Source organism: Petaurus breviceps, unplaced genomic scaffold (assembly GCF_028583685.1).
Source record: "Petaurus breviceps papuanus isolate PSGF00001 unplaced genomic scaffold, PetGlider_PUasm1.0 126, whole genome shotgun sequence".
Classification (NCBI taxonomy): domain Eukaryota; kingdom Metazoa; phylum Chordata; class Mammalia; order Diprotodontia; family Petauridae; genus Petaurus; species Petaurus breviceps.
The window spans coordinates 84,426,800-84,445,857 of record NW_027185655.1 but is presented as its reverse complement, the minus strand read 5'-3'; the positions used below and the strand labels follow the sequence as shown (position 1 = coordinate 84,445,857).

Sequence of the window (19,058 nt, the reverse complement as noted above, 5' to 3'; positions counted from 1 at the left end):
GAAGTTGAGGAAGTAGAATCCACAAGACTTGACAATTGATTTTGGATGATGAGTGTGATTGACGAATCAAGGATAATTCCTAGGGTGCAAACCTGGACACATGGTGGAACCTTTGACAGGAATGGGAAAATTAGGAGAAGGGTTGGGTTCAAGGAGAAAATTAATGAATTATGTTTTGGATATGTCAGTGTTGAGGTGGATATAGGACCTACACTTGAAAACCTGAGACTATAGGAGAGAGTTCAGGACTTGAAATGTACATTCAGGAGTAATTGAAGGTAATGAATCTTAGATCACTGAGAGAGAGGATGAAGAGATAAAAGAAGAGAGGTAGAGGGAAGAAGTTGATGATGATTCATGAAAGGAAACCAAGAAGGATCAATCTTACATTTAAGAAAAGAACTTTGCAGTGGTAGGAAAATACAGAGGCAAGAGTATCCTAAAGGAATGATCAACAGTGTCCAATGATGCCAATAGATCAACAAGGATCAGTACTGAAAAGGGGTCATTAGGGGCAGCTAGATGGCACAGTGAATAGAGCACCAGCCCTGGAGTCAAGAGGACCTGAGTTTAAATCTGGTCTCAGACACTTGACACTTACTACCTGTGTGACCTTAGGCAAGTCACTTAACCCCAATTGCCTTGCCTACTCAATTCAAAAAAGAAAAGAAGTTATTGGATTTAGACATTGGAGAGAGAAGTTTCAAATGAATAATGCCTATGGAAACCAAGTTGTAGACAGATGAGAAATAAGTGATAAGTGATAAAATAGGCGACATATATAGTAGTTTTTTTCTAAGAGTTTGGCTATAAAAAGAAAATGATGGTCTAAGGGTCAAGTGAAAGTTCCTTAAGAAATGGAACGGTCTGGGCATGTTTTAAGGCAGCATGGAAGGAATCAGTGGATAAAGAAAGACTAAAAATTCATGAGATAAAAGGAGTGATTGATTGATGACTTTAAATAGGAAGCAACATAATTAATTGAGAACTGGAAATTAATGAGATCATCCCATGAATCTTCAGGTATCAAACCAACTAATGTATATTTCAGCAGCATATATTTGAGCCCATATATACGTTGGTTCAAATATAGGCCACCAAAAATGTAGGCCACATTCCTCAGATTTCTTTGAAATGAAAACAAATCACACAGGTACATTATGAAAGATTAGCACTAATTTATACTGTATTCAGGCTTTGTACAAAGCAGAGTTTGGGGCCTGCAAATACTATATTCATTCAAATATAGGGATAGAGACTAGACTTTTGATTTTATTGGTATAGAAAACTCCCAGGTGAGAAATTCTCTCAATGCAGGAAAGTATCTTCTCTGTACCTCATAGTCTCACAACTCTATGGGACTAAAGGATGAAGAAGTTACATCACTTCTTCAGAGTTGCAAAGCCAGTATGTGCTAGAGGCAGACCTTGAAACAAGTTTTTTCAGGCTTCTAGGCCATCTCTCTATTGACTCTGCTGTGCTTTCTCTCATTGGTTCAGATATGGGCCACCAAGAATATAGGTCATAGGCCTCAAGTGAGATTTCTTTGAGCTGAAAACAACTCACATACATACATAATGAAAAAATAACAATGATTTTAGATTATATTTGGGTTTCGTACAACTAAAGTTTGACAGAAAATGTGGCTTATATTTAGAACAATATAAGATTGTTTCCTACCATGTTCTTGTAGTTATCATAGATTTAGAGGTCAAATGAAACTCAGTGGTCATCTAGTATAAAACCCTCAGTTTATAGGGTAATGAAACTTGGGCCAAGAGATATTAAATAAATGATTTGTGGTCACATAGGTACTAACTAGAATTCAAACCCAGTGCCTTTCTTTACTGTGCTACTTTGAATCTTCATGCTCCACAATACTGTGAAGAAATAATGCAGCCTATGTTATGTCTTTAAAAAAATAACAAACCACTATGCTTCAATTTGTACTCAGAATTTATCAATCCTCTGTCTAGAGATAAATAGCATTGTTCATCATGAATCCTTTGGAATTGTCTCAGATCATTATTTTCATCAGAGTAGCTAAATCTTTCACAGTTTATCATCATTACAACATTGCTGTTACTGTGTCCAATGGTCTCCTGGCTCTGTTCACTTTATTTTGCTTCAGTTCATACAAGTCTTGTCAGGTTTTTCAGAAACCATCCCCCTTGACATTTCTTATAGCACTGTGCTATAATCGCAATCACAATTACAACCTTATATCACAACTTTGTTCAGCCATTTCCCAGTGGGCATGCCCTCAATTTGTATGATATGTCTTATTTCTTGGATTTTGGCTTCTATGTATCAACAGTGCCTAGAAGTATGTAAAGCCAAGCATGAGCAGCTTTCCAGAGGACTGCTGCTTTGAACAGCTTCAAGATTCTGATTACATAGTATAGTGAACTCTCTATTTATTCAGTAACAAGCTAAGTCAAAATATTGACAGAAACCAAAGTATTCACAATGTTATGACATAACAACTTATCACTAAAGTAACCACATAGTTTTCACCAAAGTGACTATATAATTGTAAACAAAAGATATCATTCAGTAAGTCCTTAACTCAATCATCCTTAAGGAGCAGGCTTCCTTAAGTGACACAAAGTACAAAGGTCAAAGTTCTCCACTCCTAGGTGACAGTAAATCACGATTTTCTCAGTCAGCATTAAGTACCCAAGAAGAGGTCTTTTCATCTTAACTGGAGGCTGACTCTCAGATTCCATGGTTCCTCTTCCATGGTCCTAGCTCCTACCTGAATCTACCCAACTGTCACCTGGGATTCAAAGGCAGGCAGCTCTTAGCTCCTTATCCAGCTCCTTGTCCAGTTCCTCATCCAGTTCCTTGTCCAGTCCCCTTTCCATACTAAAGCTCACAGTGTCCAGTCTACCTCAAGTCCTTTACAGTTCCTGTTTCTGGGAAGACAAAGCTTAACAGAGACACAATAATATTCATACACATTGCTGGCACCATCGTAAATTCACTATCTGCCTGTGAAATCAACACAGACCCACAAACAGGGTCCAAGAGTCAACACAAATCATCAGCATAAATCAACATAGACCCACAAACAATATCCAAGAGGTCAACACAACTCATCAATATAAAGATCAACATAGAGCCACAAATAAGGTCTGAGAGGTCAACACAAATCATCAGTAAAGTCCCAGGACCTCCAAAACCCTCCTAAAGGGCTTCTGTAAACAGACAACCAGAAAACCCTCTTTCAGGGCTTCCAGTAAGGTCCAACGGCTTCTGCAAAAAATATTACAAACAAAAATCAACACAGACAGAACAGACAAACAGAGTGCCAGGATACCATAAGGTTTCTCCTTCTTGACTCTGCCGCCACAAGAGTTCTCTTCTCAGTTGTGCTCTCTCCAAGCTTGGGCTTCTCTTTATATATGGTCTTTTGCTCCTCCCATTCCTGTTGCATCAGCAACAAGGGTTCACAAGTTCTGGGGTTCATAAATTCTGGGGTTCACAAGTTCTGTTTCTTAACAAAGACTTATATAATCATGGGCAAGGCTTAAAAGAAACCTGAACTGAAACAAGGTGCTACATAATTTAATAGCTGAAACAAGGTATTGAGTACTTCTTTGCTTGCCATTACAAAGTAAAAGCCAATGTTCATCTAGTTCATTCCTGTATATTCTTCTATGAGCAAAACACAATTATAGTAGAAATGTGAGTTGCTCAAATTTAGAAACATCTCTACTCCAAATGTTCTTATGAACTATTTGTGCCCAACCTATGGTAGAGCCTTCCAAGCTTGTATTGATCTCATCATCCAATATGCTGATTGTTTGATCTTCTTCAAGCAGGAAGGACAATAACCACAGCCATCTTCTATAGGGGAAACTATTCCCTTCAAAGTAAGTCTGATTTTACTTAAGACAGCTTTTTACTCTGACAGATGTATACGTACTAAAGACAATGAATTACTGGTGAGATGTGGGCATTAATTGCTGGTATGTTGACTTAATCAAGGTCATATTCAATTATTTATCCATTCTCTAGACAGCTGTGCATTTTAACTGTCAACACAAGGGATTGACTCCTATCTAGTCATACTGTTGAGACAGCTATGATCCCCATCTAACTAGATTACCCCCACCTAAAATTAGATTCTTAAATCCAACTCACATTGTATTGGTGGTTTTTTTCTTTGAATATTGTTGAGTTCAAACAAGTTCACAAAGTTTCTTTGGAATATAATGTTTTTAGAAGCATTATATAACTGGAAGAAGGATCATAGAATTTTTCCCACCACCACTACTCCCATAGGAAGACAGCAGCGTATAATGGAGGGAAAGTCTCATGAGGTTCAAATCTCTCTTCTACTACTTACTAGCTATAAAACCTTAGGTAGCTGTCTTCACTATTCTGAGTTCCCATTTCCTCATTTATATTCCAGTGTAAGAAGGATCTCCAATTTTGTTAAAGTGAAAAACTCTCTTTCCCAATGCAGATCATAATGTCACCTATGCCTTAATGCCCAGGCACTCAAAAATTCAGGAGCTAGTCCAGAGTCACAGTTAATAAATGTCAGAAACTAAATTTGAAGGCAAGTCTTCCAAGTCCTCTATCCACTCCACATTGGGACCTCCCTCCTTTGAAGTGAGATTGATAACATTTATGTTGCCTTTTCTTTTTTTTGGAGGGCAATTGGGGTTGAGTTGCCCAGCATCACATGGCTAGTTTTTGTGTTAAGTGTCTAAGGCCGAATTTGAACTCAGGTCCTCCTGACTCCAGGACCGGTGTTCTATTCACTGTGTCACCTAGCCACCCTATGCTACCTATTTATGAAAGGAGTTATAGTAGGGAGAATACTTTGCAAACCTTTGCCTAGATATATGTAATTTACCTAGAACTACATACATATCGTTCTAATTTACAGTTAGGTGTCTTGACACTATTGATTGCTGAAGGTATCAATGACATCTAACATTCAAATAATTGTCTCTTGAAAGGAGGAGTTAAGGTTTGCATGTCATAGTTGGTACTTGAGATTCTTCAGATATCACTATGGCCATACAAAGTTGCAGAATCCCATATTCCATCATATCCTATGAGATTTTCACCTTTTCTAAATTTTTAAAATTATCTTTTTTATTATGAACTTCACATTCACCATCAAAAACTAATATTTCGGCATACAAATAGAACAAAAAAGGGGAATCATATAGGATCTATGGACTTTTATTTGCTATCCCTTTCTGAAATTCTTTTAGTTTTTTTTCTATTTTTAAATGTTTTGATTTTTTTCTATCCCTACTCACTACCTTACACACACACACACACACACACACACACACACACACACACACACACACACACACCCCTTAGGAACCATTGTAACAACAAAAAGTATCATCAAACAAAACATCAACATATTGGCTATGTCTGAAAGTATTTATCTCATTCTTCACACCTAGTTCATCACCTTTCTGCTAAGAAGAAGAAGATATGTTTCATCATCAGTCTTCTTAAATATAAATTCTTCAAAGAGGAGCTACTGAGCCCTCCCAAGGTCATTTATAGTTGTATTAATATTTACATGTTTCAATATGGCTGTCTTAACTGTTCCCTCAGGATAATTACATTTCTAAACCACTTCCATTTCTGATCATTTTCCTTAATTTTTTATACAATTTAATGTGCCCATGTTATCTTGGTTATATATAGTTTAATCCCACTACCACACATTTCTCTTTGTCCTTTAAGTGACCTGCAATTTTTATTCTAAATTTGTGATGTTCCATGATTTGCAGTCATATAACATTACTGGAATGATACTGGTTCCCAAAAGAAGTACTTTTGTAGCATAAACATCTTAAGATGATTGAAAGTATCGCTCAATTACCCATTGCAATCCAGTCTAATGTCTTCCTCTTATTCAGTCCTGGGACCAACTTATTGTCCATCTGAAATGCCTATCCAAAACACATACAATTTCACATTGTAGAAGGACCTTTATACTTCATAATCAGTTTTATTTTCCTGATACTAATGGTTCAATCTATTTGAAGTGACCATAGATTTTATTGAGGAGGCTTTGCACTTTTGATGAAAATTTACACAATACCTTCAGCCAATGAAACATTTGGATCAAAAAGGAATCCTATTGGGAACCTGTGACAATGACAAATAGCCTAGAAACATGTCTCTTTGGTCCTTGTCTTAGTGGATGTTGATACTCTGGAATGTTAAACAAAATTCGTAGTCTCATAAGATAATTGATTGTAATCATGGCCCTGCCACTAATTTACTATTAGACCCTGGTCTACCCCCAAGCATGTGAAGACATCCCCTGGCAGAATGGGCAAGAACAATTTGTTCAAACAGCCATGAAGGCAGCTGAAGCAGGTTCTGTGGAGCACTTAGAGCTTGGTCAGGCATTAAAGATGCCAAAATCATCCGCTACATCCCAGGCCATTGCCAATTGTCCTGACTTTTGTCTTGCCACTAGACTTCAATGACTCTGGAAGAGAGAGCAAGGCTGAGAGTTTTGCGGAACTCTGCTTCACTTAAATTCACACATAAGTCAAGACATTGTCTCATGATGTCATTGGTCCTCTTTGAAAAGGAAGGACAACAACATTAGACCTTAATTAAGTTACTTCACCACACTTGACTTCAGTTTCCTCACCTGTAAAATGATGGGTATGAACAACTTTTTTTGAGTTTGATCTTTTATCCCAGTGCAAAATATAGGCTTTATTCTGTGACCCAGTAACTTGATAGTTTGCATTGACAACAACATTATTGTATTCTCCTCTCACTAATTCTAATTTAGAGATGTCATTAGTTCTGACAAGTCTGCACATTTTAAAGGGTATTTTCTTCCTTTCTACTGTCATAGGCTATATTTAGTTCTATTAGATGTAGAATAAGAGCTGATATACCAAGGGAATGGACATATTTTGGTTTGAGTACCTCAAACAAAAATCATAATTGTTGGAGATACTTGGAAACTAAAGAAAATTTTGCCCTTTGTCATAATGGTATTCAAATGAGTGATGATAACAATTTATTCTTGTTATCAGATGACCGACCTCAAAAGGTTTTTTACAAACAAATTTATTTCTGTTTTTATCACTTTTTCTTATCTTCCCTAGGTCACTTGCTTTAAAAAATTCTATTTTTATTTCTTTTGTATGTACATGTTTTTATGTACATATCTTTATCCCCGTCTCCCACCTTCAACTCTTTGTAAGTTTCCTCTTGAGTTTGGGTTGTTTTTTTTTCCTTTGATTATTCCTCTTTTTTTTTCTTTTATAATCGAGATTTTATTAGTTCATTTGGTAATCAGTACATAGACACTATGAATAAATTGTACATTTAAAAAATGCTAGAAAACTATAAAAATTATGTAGTTGCAATCCTTTTCTGAACTGTTATTCCAGTGACTTTCTTACTTTTAAGTTTGGAGGCAACTTTCCCTTAAAAAAAGTTATCAAATACCAGCATCCTGAATGTGGATGAGGTATCAGGTCTAAGTTCCATTAATTCTGTATTTGATAAAACTACACTCATTATACACATTTTCCAGTCTTTTACAGCACATTAACAAAGTCACTGGAAAAAAATTGTACCACCACTACCAAAAATGACAATGTCACAGATAGCACACAATTCTGAAAGGGATATCCAACACCAGGGAGCAGTTTTATTTAGGAAACAATTGTACCGAAAGACAATATGGATACAGATTAGTTAAAATAAGAGCTTTAAAATTTGTGGTCCAAATTGCTTCATTTAATATGATGTCAAAACTGACTATGGAATGTTAAGCCAGTGCACAAGACACACACCTTCCTAGTCAACATTCTAGTAATTTCTCGTTATATTAAAACAAGCAAACAAAAAACCAAACCAACAACCAGCACATGATTTAACTCTTTAAACAGGACTCCAAATAAAGCCACTTTATATTGGCTTATATTTATCTAAATGTTTTGAAAAATTAATGTGATGAGGTGGGACTGCCTCCTTAAAAATGTGTTTCTAGAGCTACTAAAAAACTGGCATTTACAAAATAGTTGATAAAAAATATTCCTCTGAATTGTCAAGAAGGGAGGTAACAGGGACAATTGTTAAAACACTTGGTATAAGATGTTATTCAGATTTGGTTTCTTTCTCCCCTGCTGAATCAGAGACTGGAACCTCTTCATTTTTAGTTTCTCCATTTTCTGCAGGCAAGTCATCTTTATTCTCCTCTTGGTTAGCAGCTTCTGCTTGTTTTCCTTTTGCTCCTTTTTTTCCTTTTTTGTGAACTTTTTTGTCCTCGGATTTACCCTTTCCAGCTGTCTTTTTGGGCTTAGCTTCAACTTGAGCAAGGACTGGTTTAGCTGACAATCAGGCCGACCTCCTCTTGGGCTCCTCCTTTACTTCCCCTTCTGCAGAGTTCACCTTCCTCTTGGGCATCTTGGCTTGATCGGTTCCCTCTCCCCAGACACGGGCGAGCGCCAGCGGGAGCGACTGGGCTCGAGGGTCGGAGGGAAAGGGCCGCAGCCGCGGCTGCTTCTTCTCCGGTGGGGCTCCGGGGCCTCGATGCTCCTCCTCCCACCGCTGGGCTGCCTGGACCCAAAGCCTGAGCAGTCCGAGAACTCTGATTATTCCTCTTGATTCCTAAACTTAGTATTTTTTTCTAAATTTAAGCTTCATTTACTATCTTCCACATTTGGTCTCTGACTACATAGCCTAGAGTGAAGTGGAGATTTGACAATTATCTAATTAATTTAATTAATATAGGGAGTCAAAGTGAATAATCCAGGCCAAAACAAATCTGTTATTAGACATAAACTATCCAATTAGCCTATCTTTGTTGATCAAATTAACTGAAGAATTGTCACATTTCTACTTTGCTAATTGCCACTTATCAACTTATCATTTCATAGCTGAAACAAACAATAAAAATTCTGGAGGAGTGGTCTAAAAATATCAGTTATGTAAAGTGATTATAGAAATCATTCAGGTTATTTCCCCTGTTTCCTGCTAAAATGAGGAATGAATTTCAGAGATATATTTCTCTTGTTGACACCCCGACAGTATGAATAAATTAAGTGGATGCCAGGACTTTGCTAGCTGCAGTCAATACCACAGCTTCCTCCCTGGGAACACCTTTGAAGACTTGGTCCAATTCAATCTAATAAATCGTTATTAAGTGCCCACTTTGTGCAAGACACTATTCAAAGTGCCAGGGATACAAATAGTCAATGGTCTTCAAAGAACTTGCAATTTTTTAATTGTCATTTTGTTTTGGATGGTGGTGGTGGTGGTGGTGGTGGTGGTGGTGGTGGTGGTGGTGGTGGTGGTGGTGGTGGCGGCAGTATTATTTTTGAGAAAGGACTTCTCTTTCTCACCTAGGCTGGAAGTTCAGTGGACACTCACAGGTCTGATGCCAGTATTTATCAGCTGGAAAGTTTTTGTCTCCTCCATTTTTCCAATCTGAACCAGTTTTCTCTGCCTTAGACAACCTAGTAATCCTCCATTCACCAAGAAGACCATCATATTTGTACCATACTTAGTATGGACTCCCAATCCAATTTAGCCCTACCTGCTTCAGAACTTACCTTCTTGAGAGGGAACATGATCCATTAAGACTGGTTTGGGAGTCTGAGTGACAAAGTTGAAAACTAGAGTTCAAATTCTGGCTCTACCACTTACCAATTGCTTGACATTGACAAGTAATTCCATTTCTCCAAGACCCTGTTTCCTAATCTGTAAAATGAGGGGTTTGGACTAAATGGATGGTCTCTAAGTTTTCTTCTAGCTCTAAGTCTATGAACCTGTGACACTTTTTTTTAATCTTTATTAATCTGTTTGCTTACTTTTAGTTTACAAGATTCAGTTCTACAATTCCTTGAGTTTCAAATTTTCTGCCCCTCCATCCCCTTCCCCCCCTCCCAGAGGCATACAGTCAAGTATAGGATCTGCAAATACTTTCACATTAGACATTAGTCAGGTTATAAAGAAGGATTGTATCAGATGGAATGAACAATGCGAAAGAGGAAACAAAACCAAACAAGAAAAAGAAAAAAAGCAGGTAGTTTGCTTCAATCTGCATTCAAACTCTGTTCTTTCTAGTTCTTTCTCTGAATATAGACATCTCTCTCCATCATGAGTCTTTTGGAGTTGACTTATAACCCTGCATTCATAGTCACACATATGTTGTGTCTGCAACTGTGTACAAATTTCGTCTGGTTCTACTCTTCTCACTCAGCATCAGTTCGTATAAGCCTCTCCAGGTAAATATGAAGTCCATCTGCTCCTCGTTTCTTATGGCACAATAGTATACCATTACATTCATATACCACAACTTGTTTAGGCATTCCCCAATTGATGTGCATCCCCTTAATTTCCACTTCTTTGCCACCACAAAAAGAGCTGCTATGAATATTTTTGTACATATGGGTCTTCCTCCCACTTCTATGATCTCTTTGGAATACAACAGTAGAAGTGGTATTGCTGGGTCAAAGGGTATGAAAATATTTATAGCCCTTTGGGCATAGTTCTAGATTGCTCTCCAGAATGGTTGAATCAGCAATGCATGAGTGTTCCAATTTTTCCACATTCTCTCCAGCATTTGTCATTTTCCTGTTTTGTCATGTTAGCCAATCTGACCGGTGAGATGTGGTATCTCAGAGTTGTTTTGACTTGCATTTGTCTAATCAATAGTGATTTAGAGAATTTTTTCATATGCTTATACTTTACTTTCTTCCTCTGAAAACTACCTGTTCATATACTTTCTCCATTTATCAATTGGGGAATGATTTGTATTCTTCTAAATTTGACTCAATTCTCTGTATATGTTAGAAATGAGGCCTTTATCAGACATCAGTTGTAAAAATTCTTTCCCAATTTTCCACTTCCCTCTTAAGCTTGGTTACATTGGCTTTGTTTGTACGAAAGCTTTTCAACTTAATGTAGTCAAAATTATCCATTTTGCATTGTATAATGCTCTCTAATCCTTGTTTGGTCATAAAGTCTTTCCCTCTCCATAAATCTGACAGGTAAACTATTCCTTGCTTTCCCACATTGCTTACAGTATCAGCCTTTATACCTAGATTGTGCACCCATTTAGACTTGATTTTGGTATATGGTATTAGATAATGGTCTATGCTGAGTTTCTGGCATATTATATTCCAGTTTTCCCAGCAGCTTTTGTCAAATAGTGAGTTCTTGTCCCAAAAACTGGGGTCTTTGGGTTTATCAAACAGTAGATTACAATAGTCATTGACGCTGAGTCTCGTGTACCCAGTCTATTCCATTGATCTAGTATTGTATTTCTCAGCCAATGCTAAGTAGTTTTGATGATTGCTGCTTTATAATACAAATTAAAATCTGGTATGGCTAGGCCACATTCCCTAGCATTTCTATTTATTAATTCCCTTGATATTCTGGCCTTCTGCTCTTCCAAATGAATTTGGTTACTATTTATTCTAGCTCTATAAAGTAGTTTTTTTGGTAAATTGATTGGTATGGCACTAAATATGTAATTTAATTTACATAAAATTGTCATTTTTATTATATTAGCTTGACCCAGCCATGAGCAATTGATGTTTTACAATCTAGCAATTTAGTTAGATATGACTTTATTTGTGTGAAAAGTGTTTTGTAGCTGTGTTCGTATAGGTCCTGGGTTTGTTTTGGCATGCAGAATCCCAAATATTTTATAACATCAACTGTTACTCTAAATGGGATTTCTCTTTCCATCTCTTGCTATTGGACTTCATTAGAAATATACAGGAATGCCAAGGATTTATGTGGGTTTATTTTATATCCTGCAACTTTGCCAAATGTATTCATTTTTTCAAGTAGTTTTTTTTTTATTCTCTAGGATTCTCTAAGTACATCATCATATCATCTGCAAAGAGTGATAGCTTGGTCTCTTCTTTGCCTAATTTGATTCTTTTGATTTATTTTTCTTGTCCAATTGCCACTGCTAACATTTCTAGTAACAGATTGAATAAGAGGGGTAATAGTGGACACCCTTGTTTCACCCCTGATCTCATTAGAAATGCTTCTAGCTTATCCCCATTACATTGCTGTTGGCTTTAAATAGATGCTACCTATTATTTTAAGGAAAACTCCATTTATTCCTATACTTTCTAGTGTTTTTAATAGGAATGGGTGTTGTATTTTGTCAAAAGCCTTTTCTGCATCTATTGAGGTAATCGTGTGGTTTCTACTAGTTTTATTGTTGATATAATTGATTATACTGATGGTTTTCCTAATATTAAACCATCCTTGCATTCCTGGAATAAATCCTACCTGATCAAAGTGTATTATTCTTGTGATAAGTTGTTATCATCTTTTTGCTAATATTTTATTTAAAATTTTTGCATCAATATTCATGAGGGAAATTGGTCTATAATTTTTTTCCATTTTATCTCTTCTTGATTTATGTATCAGTACCATATTTGTGTCATGAATAGAATTTGGTAGGACTCCTTCACTAATTTTCCCAAATAGTTTGTAGAGTATTGGTCTATTTTTTAAGGTGTTATTTTCCTCAGTCAGGCTGTTGACTCTCATTTCTTAATTTTCTTGCATTGTTTTCATTTCTCTTCCAAATTTTTCCTCCACTTCTCTTATCTGCTTCTTAATGTACTCTATGGCCTGTAACCAGCTTGGATTTTCCTTTGAAGCTTTTGGTGCAGGAGTTCTGACTTCACTGCTTTCCTCCTGTTCCATGCTTTGATCCTTTTTGTCCCCAAAATAGGAGTCTAATGTTGGATTCTTCTATTTGCTTTACTTCCCTCATTTGTTCATGTTGCCACTTAATTACTTGATTTTTGGGCTTTTGCCACAGTAGGACTATACTACCAGACAGGGGAGCTTCATACCAAATGCTGAGGTTTTCTTAGTTGCCAGAGGTATTAGTTGGGTGCCCTCTCTGAAGCCTCCACATGCTCTAGCAAGCTGGTCACACACTCCAGGACCTCCACCATAGACTGCAATCCAGATCCAAGCAGGTTAAAGCAAGTGCAATTACCCTTCAGATTGATCACTTGGTCCCCCTGCACTCTGCAGGCCAGGAGCTGAAGCTGCCACATGGCAGTGGCTGTGCCACAGCCCTCAGCAGCTTCTCAAAAAAAAAGCTGACACACTACCAACTACTGGGTCCCAAAGTCCACACTGCACTGACCTCTCACTTTGTCCTTATCATCTATGTGTTGATGATACTGGACCACCACAGCTGCTGGTAATCTGGAGTCCCTCCAGCCAGTTTTTGTTCAGGCCCTCCCTGGAGCTAAAACCTCAGTCTGGAGCTGGACTCACCTCCCCGAGTGCTGTGCTGGCCAATTCCTGCTTGGCCTGCCAGGCTGTCCTCAGCAGGAGGTTACCTTCTTTGTGTCATTTTGTGGGTTCTGCAGCTCCAAAGTTTGTTCAGAGTCCCCTTTTACATGGATTGGAAGTGGTGAGAGCAAGAGCCACAGAGAGGTCCTATTTCTACTCCACCATCTTGACTACACCCACCATTTGTAGAGTATTGGAATCAATTGTTTTTTAAAATGTTTTATAGAATTTTTTATTAAATACATCTGGCCCTGGAGATTTTTTCTTAGGGAGTTCACTGATGGCTTGTTCAATTTCTATTTCTAAGATGGGGTTATTGAAGTAATCTACTTCCTCTTCAGTTAATCTGGGCAATTAATATGCAAATATTCATCCATTTCACTAAGATTGTCAAATTTATGTACATGCAACTTGACAAAATAATTCCTAATTATTGTTTTAATTTCCTCTTCATTGGAGGTAGATTCACCCTTTCCATTTTTGATACTCATAATTTGGTTTTCTTCTTTCTTTTTTTATCATATTGACTAAGGGTCTATCAATTTTATTGTTGTTGGTTTTTTTTTTTTGTAAAAACAGGTCTTAGTTTTATTTATTAATTCAATAGTTTTCTTAATTTCTATTTTATTATTTTCTCCTTCGGTTTTCATTATTTCTAATTTAGTATGTAATTGGGGGTTTTCAGTTGGTTCTTTTTCTAACTTTTTCAATTGCATGCCTAATTCATTGACCTCCCTTTTCTCTAATTTATTCATATATGCACTCAGGGATATAAAACCTTCTCCTAAAAACTACCTTTGCTGCATCCCACAAGTTTTGGTATGTTGTCTCATTATTGTCATTCTATTGAATGAAGTTACTGATTATTTCTATAATTTCTTGTTTGACCCACTCATTCTTTAGGATTATATTGTTTAGTTTGCAATTAGTTTTTGTCTATCTTTCCATGGTCCTTTATTGCATATGATTTTATTGCATCATGATCTGAGAATGATGCATTTAATATTTCTGCCTTTCTGCACTGAATTGTGAATTTTTTATGGCCTAGTACATGGTGGATTTTTGTGTATGTGCCATGCACCACTGAGAAGAAGGTATATTCCTTTTTCACCCCATTCAGTTTCCTCCAGAGATCTATCATATCTTGTGGTGCCTTTAACAGGATATAGTTTCCTTATATCTCTTTTAATTAGATCTATTTTTGCTTTATCTGAGATAAGGATTGTTACCCCTGCTTTTTTTTTTTACTTTAGCTGAAGCATAACATATTCTACTCCAGCCTTTACCTTTACCCTGTGTCTGTCCCCTTGTTTCAAATGTGTTTCTTGTAGAGAACATATTGTAGTATTATGGTTTTTAAGCCATTCTGATATCTGCCTCCATTTTATGGGAGAGTTCATCCCATTCACATTCACAGTAATGATTACTGTCTGTCCTTTCCCTCCATCCTATTCTCTCCCCTTTTTATGTTTTTATTTCTTCCTTCTCCCTTCCCCTTCTTAAGGATTTTCCTTTTGACCACTACCTCCCTCAGTATCCACTTCAAGTGACCCCCCTTTCTTTACCTACCCTTTCCCCTTACTACTATTTCCTTCCCTTCTAACCAATCCCCCCCCCTTATCCTTCCCCTTACCCCTCCTACTACCTCTAGGGAGCAATGGATTTTATACTTATCAGAGTATGTTATTCTCTCTTTGACCCCAAATCAATGACAGTAAATTTCATACAGAGCTCCTCTCCTTCCCTCCTTTCCCTCTACTATAATGAATTTTTCTGTCTTTTCACATTAGAATCTTAAACTTATGTTGATTATGTTGATCCTTCTTTGAACCAGAACAAAAGAGAATAATGTTTATATGATGTTCATCTCCCTCTCTCCTTCCCCTCTACTATAGTATGTTTTTATGCCTCTTCATGTGGCATAATTTAACTTTTTCTGCCTCATCCTTTCCTTTTATCCCATAACAGTCCCTTTGAATCCCTTAATAAGGTTTTCTTTTATCATCAGATTAATTCATTTATACCCACACCCTCTGTCTATGTTTATCCCTTTTAAAGGTCATGATAATCATATAAATTTCAATATTGACAGGTATCAGCTTCTCATATAGGAATGTCAACAGTTTGCTCTTATTGCATCCCAAGTTATGTCCATGTGTGAGTGGGTGTGTGTGTATGCATGTGTGTGCATGTGAGTGTGTGTTTTCCTTGTTTACTTTTTTGTGTCTTTCTTAAGTCTTGTAATTGGAGATCGAATTTTGCATTGAGCTCTGGCTTTTTCATCTCCTCGCCTGAAAGATTATGCTCAGTTTTGCCAGGTAGTTGATCCTTGGTTGCAGTCCTAGCTCTTTTGCCTTACAAAATAACAAATTCCAATCCCTCTGATCTTCAAATGTAGAAGCTGCTAGGTCCTGTGTAATCCTGACTGTAGTTCCATGATATTTGAATTGTTTCTTTTTTGGTTTCTTGTAGTGTTTTCCCCTTAACCTTGTGATTCTGGAATCTGGCTACTATATTTCTTGGAGTTTTCCATTTGGGATCTCTTTCAGGAGGAGTCTGGTGAAATCTTTTGATAACTATTTTACCTTTTGATTCTAGGACTTCAGGACAGTTTTCTTTGACAATCTCTTGGAGAATGTTGTCCAGGCTGCTTTTTTCATCATGGCTTTCCAGTAGACCAATAATTCTTAGATTATGCCTCCTAGATCTGTTATCCAGGTCAGTTGTTTTTACAGTGAGGAACTTTACACTGTCTTCTAATTTTTCAATCTTCATGTTTTGCTTGATTGACTCTTGGTGCATCATAGAGTCCTGAGCTTCTATTTGATTGATTCTAATTTTTAGTGAATTATTTTCTTTGGTTAGTTTTTGAAGGTCTTTTTTTAAAGAGGTATTTTCTCCAATTAAATTCTGAACCTCCTGTCGCAGTTCACAAATTTTACTTTTTAAGGATTTGTTTTCTTCAGTGAGACTTTTTTTTATATTTGAATATTTGATTTTAATACATTCAATTCCAGATTCATTCCCTTCCCCCCCCCCGGCACCCACCCCCACTGGGGGGACAAGCAGTTCAGTATAGGTTGTACATGTGTGGCTAATGCAAAACAATAACATAGTAGAAGTATTGTAAAAGACTGACTATTTTTCCCTCCCTCCTATCCCACCTCCCACTTGTTCTATTCTCTACTTTGATCCTGTCCCTTTTCAAAAGTGGGTGCTTCCAACTTCCCTCCCCCCAGCCTGCCCTCCCTTCCATCATCCCCCCTCACATCCCCTTCCCCCCCCTATTCTCCTGGAGGGTGAGATCCCCTATTTAGTGTGTATTTCCCTCCCTTCTCAAGCCAGATTCAATAGGAATAAGGTTAACCTATTCCCTTTTCCCTTCCTATTCTTCCCCTCCATTGTAACCATTTTCCCTTGCCTCTTCTGTATGAGATAGTTTGCTTCACTCTGTCTCTCCACATCTCCTCTCATTATATTCCTCTCACCTCTTAATTTCACCTTTTAAGTATCATCCCTTCCTGTTAAATTGGTCCCGTGCCCTCTATCTATGTATACCTGTAAACGTATATACACACATTCACATATGTATTCATATGCCTGCATACCCTCATATAAAGACACACACACACACACACACACATATATATATATAGATAGATAGATATAGATATTTCTAATCCCTTCAACTACTGAGAAAAGTTTCATAGGTTACAATTATTGTTTTTCCATGTAGGAATGTTAATAATTCAACTTTGGCCAGGTGGCTCAGCGAGCAAGAGCACCGGCGCCAGTGCCGGGATGACCCGGATCAAATCCGGGCCCAGACACTCAGCACCACACCCAGAAACAATAACTGGCCATGCAACCCTGAATAAGCCACTCAACCCTGATTGCTTCAAAAAAAAATATTTCAACTTTGATAAGTTCCTTATGATTTCTTTTCCCTGTTTACCTTCTCATGCTTCTCTTGCTTCTTGTATCTGAATGTCAAATTTTCTATTCAACTCTGGTTTTTTCAGCAAGAATGCTTGAAAGTCCTGTATTCCACTGAATGACCATATTTTCCCCTGAAACATGATACTCAGTTTTGCTGGGTAGGTGACTCTTGGTTTCAATCCCAGCTCCCTTGACCTCCGGAATATCATATTCCAGGCCCTTCGATCCCTCAGTGTAGAAGCTGCCAGATCCTGAGTTATCCTGATTGTGTTTCCACAATATTCAAATTGTTTCTTCCTGGTTGCTTGTAATATTCTCTCCTTGATCTGGGAATTCCGGAACCTGGCTATAATATTCCTAGGAGTTTTCTTTTTGGGATCTTTTTCAGGAGGTGATCGGTGGATTCTTTCAACCTCTATTTTGCCCTCTTGTTCTAAAACATCAGGGCAGTTTTCTTTGAGAACTTCCTGGAGGATGCTTTCCAGGCTCTTACTTTGGTCATGGCTCTCAGGCAGTCCAATAATTTTTAAGTTATTTCTCCTGGATCTATTTTCCAGGTCAGTGGTTTTTCCCATGAGATATTTCACATTGCCTTCTATTCTTTCATTTGTTTGGATCTGTTTAACAGCATCTTGATTTCTCATAAAGTCATTAGCTTCCATTTGCTCCAATCTAATTCTGAAGCAATGATTCTCCTCAGTGAGCTTTTGAGATTCTTTTTCCATCTGGCAAATTCGACTTTTTAAGGCATTCTTCTCCTCATTGCCTTTTTGAGCCTCCTTTGCCATTTGAGTCAGTCTGTTTTTTAAGGTATTATTTTCTTCAGTCAGGCTGTTGACTCTCATTTCATAATTTTTTTGCATTGTTCTCATTTCTCTTCCCAATTTTTCCTCCACTTCTCTTATCTGCTTCTTAACATCCTCTATGGCCTGTAACCAACTTGTATTTTCCTTTGAAGCTTTTGGTGCAGGAGTTCTGACTTCACTGTTTTCCTCCTGTTCCATGCCTTGCTCCTTCTTATCCCCAAAATAAGAGTGTAATGTTGGCATCTTCTGTCTGCTTTGTTTCCTTTGCCTGCTCATTTTGCCACTCAATGATTTGACTTTTGGGCTTTTTGCCACAGTTGGACTCTGGCACCAGACAGGGGAGTTTTCGTCCCAAATGCTGGGGTTTTCTCAGCTGCCGGAGGTATTAGATGGGTGCCCTCTCTGAGGTCTCCACACGCTCTGGCAAGCTGGACACACACCCCAGGACCTCCACCCTAGACTGCAATCCAGATCCAAGCAGGTTAAAGCAAGAGCGATTACCCCTCAGACTGGTGCTTGGTCCCCCTACACTCTGCAGGCCGGAGCTGAAGCCGCCATGTGGCGCTGGCAGGCTGTGCTGGCATCTCAGCAGTTTCTTGCTCCGGGGATAAAAGCCACACACTCTCACTTCCTGGGTCCCAAAGTCCAGACTGCACTGGCCTCTCACCTTGTCCTTCACATCTATGTATTGATAAATCTGGAAACGGCCACAGCTGCTGCTGATCTGGAGTCCCTCTGGATGGTGGCTGGTCATGCCTGCCCTGGGGCTAAAGTCTCGGCATGGGGCTGGGCTCGGCTCCCAGAGTGCTGCGCTGGCCGATTCCTGCTGGCCTGCCGGGCTGTCCTCAGCCGGAGGTTAGCTTCTCTGTGTCATTTTGTGGGTTCTGCAGCTCCAAAGTTTGTTTAGAGTCCCCTTTTTACATGGATTGGGGAGGGTGGAAGCCGGAGCCGCCAGAAGGTCGTGCTTCTACTCCGCCATCTTGGCTTCCCCCCCCCCCCCCC

At 38.1% G+C, this 19,058-nt stretch overlaps 1 protein-coding gene and 1 pseudogene across 6 annotated transcripts in view; one reads left to right on the top strand and one right to left on the bottom strand.

The window, feature by feature from the left end:
• The window catches only part of MARCHF1 (membrane associated ring-CH-type finger 1), a 1,238,958-nt gene that overhangs the window by 1,014,477 nt on the left and 205,423 nt on the right, over positions 1-19,058 (top strand). The window lies entirely within an intron of this gene.
• On the bottom strand, positions 7,270-8,609 carry LOC138168762 (non-histone chromosomal protein HMG-14 pseudogene; annotated as a pseudogene).